Genomic DNA, 5,000 nt, shown 5'->3' on the forward strand with positions numbered 1-5,000 from the left:
GAGAAAGATGGGAAAAAAAGACATTTAAAGACGAACAATAGCAAAGGACGTATAGGAAAGGAGGAGGCAACAGAAAGAGAGAGAGAAAAAAAAATAAAGACGAAAGGAGGAGATAGAGAGAGAGAAATTCCATACCCAATTTTTTTTTTTTTTTTTTTTTTTTTATCTAGCTCCACTATCAGGATAATTATGATCAATACCCATATCATAATTAGTAGCGTCTTTATCACGTGTTTCTGCCATTAGCTTTGATAAACCGATTGAGATTGAGGAATAAAAAAGATGAGTAATACTTATTACTTATATAAAAAATAAATAAATGAATGTAAAACCTGAGACACATATTTGTCTCAAGAACGACCAAGATGTAGTATCTTTATGTATCTTATTATTATTCATTTGCACATATTTGTCTCAAGAATGACCAAGATTATTGTATCCTTATGTATCCTATTATTATCCATTTGCGTTATATTTATTTTGAAAAAAATAGATGTCCAATAGATTGACCACCTGCAAGAAATACGAGAGAGATGGTAAGGTCTATATATATATATATATATATATATATATATATATATATATATATATATATATATATATATATATATATGAACGTAAAACCTGAGACACATATGCAGTGTCCTGATGTATCTTATTATTATTCACTCGAGTTATATTTATCTTGAAAAATAGATGTACAATAGACTGACCACCTGCAAGAAACACGAGAGAGATGGTAAGGTCTAGTACGTTCTCTAGACAGTCCTTGTAAGACTTGTAAGACAGACTCGTCAGCAGTTGACGAAATGCAGCTGCAAGACTGAGTGACGAGGATGTTGCAGATGCTGTCGCTTCATCCTGGAGTGTGAACAGCTTTGTGCCTGCAAGTGTGAGGTCAAGAATAACCAGTCGAAGCTGTACATCAACTGCAAGTCATTTCATAATATATATATATATATATATATATATATATATATATATATATATATATATATATATATATATATATATATATATATATATATATATATATATATATATACATATATATATATATATATATATATATATATATATATATATATATATATATATATATATATATATATATAGAGAGAGAGAGAGAGAGAGAGAGAGAGAGAAAAAGAGAGAGAGAGAGAAAGAAAGAGTGAGAGAGAGAGAAAGGGTGAGAGAGAGAGAGAGAGAAGATAAAAACAAAAAAGATATAAATAAACAAAATAGAGTTTTTGGATGATCTATTTTCCTTTTTATAAATAAAGAATAAGTTGTCTTCCGTAGAGGGGGGATGGCGCCCCCCCCCCCCAAAAAAAAAAAGAATAATAATATAACAAGTTAATTTTTTTCACACTGCAAAACACAGGATCGAAGTTAACATTAGCCTCTAAATATAAATAAAAACGTATTCATATCTCTAATGCACTGGTCAACCCAGATAATCCAAACTGCATCTCCTAACATTGTTGAAATGCAATAGGCACAGTTTATTTACTGTCCTCTCACGTTTCTCTACATCACAAAAAAAAAAAAAAAAAAACTGAGCACAAAATTCTTCTTTAAAACACTGATTCATGTTTGATTTAAAACGTCAACTTGTGTGACCTTGACCATATAATTTTTGTTTTTCTTCGTTAATTCCCATAATATTTAATAATTTTCTAGGTGCAGAATTGGATCCATTATGTTAAAAAAAAAAACATTTTTTTCGATGTAAAGACCATCAGTGCAGGATTATTCAAGAAAAAATAAAGTTTAAACACCGTTTAAAACTACAACGAATGGCAGCCATTTTTTTCTTTTTCTTTCGAGTACTATCAAATACCTAGAGAGAGAGAGAGAGAGAGAGAGAGAGAGAGAGAGAGAGAGAGAGAGAGAGAAAGAAAGAGTGAGAGAGAGAGATTAAGAGAGAGAGAGAGAAAATAAAAACAAAAAGATATAAATAAACAAAATAGAGTTTTTGGATGATCTATTTTCCTTTCTATAAATAAAGAATAAGTTGTCTTCCGTAGAGGGGGATGGCGCCCCCCCCCCAAAAAAAAAAAAAAAAAAAAAAACAATAATAATAAAACAAGTTAATTTTTTTCACACTGCAAAACACAGGATCGAAGTTAACATTAGCCTCTAAATCAAAAAAAAAAAATGTATTCATATCTCTAATGCACTGGTCAACCCAGATAATACATACTGCGTATCCTATCACTGTTGAAATGCAATAGGCACAGTTTATTTACTGTCCTCTCACGTTTCTCTACATCACAGAGTTTAAAACTTCGTTAATTCCCATAATATTTAATAATTTTCTAGGTGCAGAATTGGATCCATTATGTTCAAAAAAACATATTTTTTTCGTTGTAAAGACTATCAGTGCAGGATTATTCAAGAAAAAATAAAGTTTAAACACCGTTTAAAACTACAACGAATGGCAGCCATTTTTTTTTCTTTCGAGTACTATCAAATACCTAGAGAGAGAGAGAGAGAGAGAGAGAGAGAGAGAATGTGTGTGTGTGTGTGTGTGTGTGTGTGTGTGTGTGTGTGTGTATGTGTGTGTGTGTGTGTGTGTCTGTGTGTGTGTGCAAGGTCTATATAAGTACAGGTCTCGTCACTATAAGGGCGTCTTCTGTAGCGTCCTTCACTCTTAACACCGTATTTAGTTTAATCCTAAGCCACCGTGTACGTACCGAAGACGACACTCTCCACTGCCAGACGGCGCGACAACAATGTCCAGTAAAAACTGTCGTACTCACTAGTCTATCACCACCGTTATCATGTAAACAAGTCGGAGAGAAGAGAAATGTCACGCGTGAAATTCTCTCTTTTGGGAGACTTTATGTTTTATTTTTTGTTTCTTTCTTTTTGTAATGTCATGTTTTTGGTAATCATATCTAAGAAACTATTTAAGACATCTCTTAGGTTTCAAAATATCTATTATATTTAATGTGTATTTCATGAAATTGAGATTCTTACTAATGTTTTCATAATGCTAATTATCTTATGCCTTTTTTTTTTTTTTTTTTTTTTTTACCTCTGCACTGCTTTGCCTCCTAACTGTTTAAAGTGTTCTGTAAATAATCATATAAACTTCTCAGATGCTTCTGGAGACCACCTTTTCCTTCCCTTCATCTCAGACGTACCTACATGATTGAAGACAAGGCATTAAAAAAATATTCATATTATTAATCAATTCTTTATGCCTCCCATGTTCCCAAAATTGAAAACTAAGACTAGTAATTATATCAAAGTAAGAAAGCTCGTACCTCTATTTCCTGTACACATTTCTTCAAGATTATCTGATTCAAATAGGATTTGCTTGGAATCTCAAGTTAATGGACTGTCTCTTTAAATTTCTACCAATTCTTGTGATGTTCCTGGTCTGTGATATAGTGATGGTTCTGCCCTCTGCTGTTGATGCGAAGATCCTGGTCTCGTATTTCTGGTCGTGTGGGAATAGGTTTTGCAAATCTAAAGGGTGGGAGCTGAGGTATGTTGTCTTTTTATTGCTGAAAAATCGGTGGTATTTTGAAACATTTCTGTGCAATGTTGCTCTTCACACATAACTCTTGCATGTTGTGCAAGTCATGCTCTCATACCTGTAAATAAGCAACAAAATCATCCAAAAGATATTTATTCTACGTTCACACTTCATGTCCCTACGCATATGATATAGAAGACAGTATTATAGATATTACCTAAAGATTTTATATAAAATTTACTTGGTTAAATAAACCTTGCAATTTGCAGTCAGACACTGCATTGTTAAAAGATTTTTCTGACAACTGATATTCATTTTTTTTATAGATTAGAGAAAAGGTGATTGTTATAGGAAGTTGTAGTCAGTCACTCAAGTTTGATCATATGATAATTACGAAGCACAAGTAGGCCTACTTAAAAGGGAAACATGATTATTTATGAAATATTCTATTTTTTCATGATAACGATCATATATTTACAGTAGTAAAATGGGTAACGAAACTGCTCTAACAACTACAAAACCAATCTTTATTTCAATGACACTCAAGTACAAAAATGACATTCACCAATTAATATCCATCGCGCAGTTTCCTCGGACAGCTCTTTGCTGCGTTGAATCGTGTTGGAGGAAGTAAACATGTTTTCTTCAGGATGCTGTTCAGGAGGTCCATAGAAAAGTATACTTGTTAATTTTGTAGTAAAGTAGTTGAGAAAAACTGAGCACAAAATTCTTCTTTAAAACACTGATTCATGTTTGATTGAAAACGTCAACTTGTGTGACCTTGACCATATAATTTTTGTTTCACTAACCTGGAAATATGAGCTCCATGGACGCTGCTTCTGAACTTCAAAGATTCCTCGTGGGATTATATTGGTTTTTATATTCATTACCATAAGTTATTTCCTTTATCAGAATATTTGATCATTTGTGTAAACATGTACAAATTAATTTTCCTAATAAATACTACGTACACGAACAAATGATGGAAAAAGTGCTAGTGTGACAGCACCTTTAAGATCTCCCTCTCCCGTTTCGCTCGCTGGACTGACTGGCTCACGCAAATTCGCAATGCCCAGTAATTGTTCAGCAGTTGGTTGCAGAATTCGTGATCGCCCCAAGGATGTTATTTATCACCGATTTCCAAAGGAGAAGGGAGCAAGAAAAATGAGTTGTTGTTATTGTTATGCAGTGTGCTGGTTGTATGATTTATTTTGTAATAAATTCCTTAAAGACATTTGGAGTTTAAATGTGCCATGTCCTCTTTGTTTATTTTACAGCTTTATTATGCCATATTTAAGCTGTAGAATGAGCATTACTGGACTCAATAACCACTGATAATCATCGCCTGCAAAATTTGTCCAATATGCAAATCGTTCAATGTTCCGGGATATAAAATTACTTAAGTATTTGCTCATTAACTACCGTTTCTATTATCTCTTTCCCAGCCTACCATGCCCCCCCCCCCCCGGCCTCCTCACTATGACGTCATAGGCCTTTATCATCCGAAGCT

This window comes from Penaeus vannamei, chromosome 26 (assembly GCF_042767895.1).
Source record: "Penaeus vannamei isolate JL-2024 chromosome 26, ASM4276789v1, whole genome shotgun sequence".
Taxonomy (NCBI): Eukaryota; Metazoa; Arthropoda; class Malacostraca; order Decapoda; family Penaeidae; genus Penaeus; species Penaeus vannamei.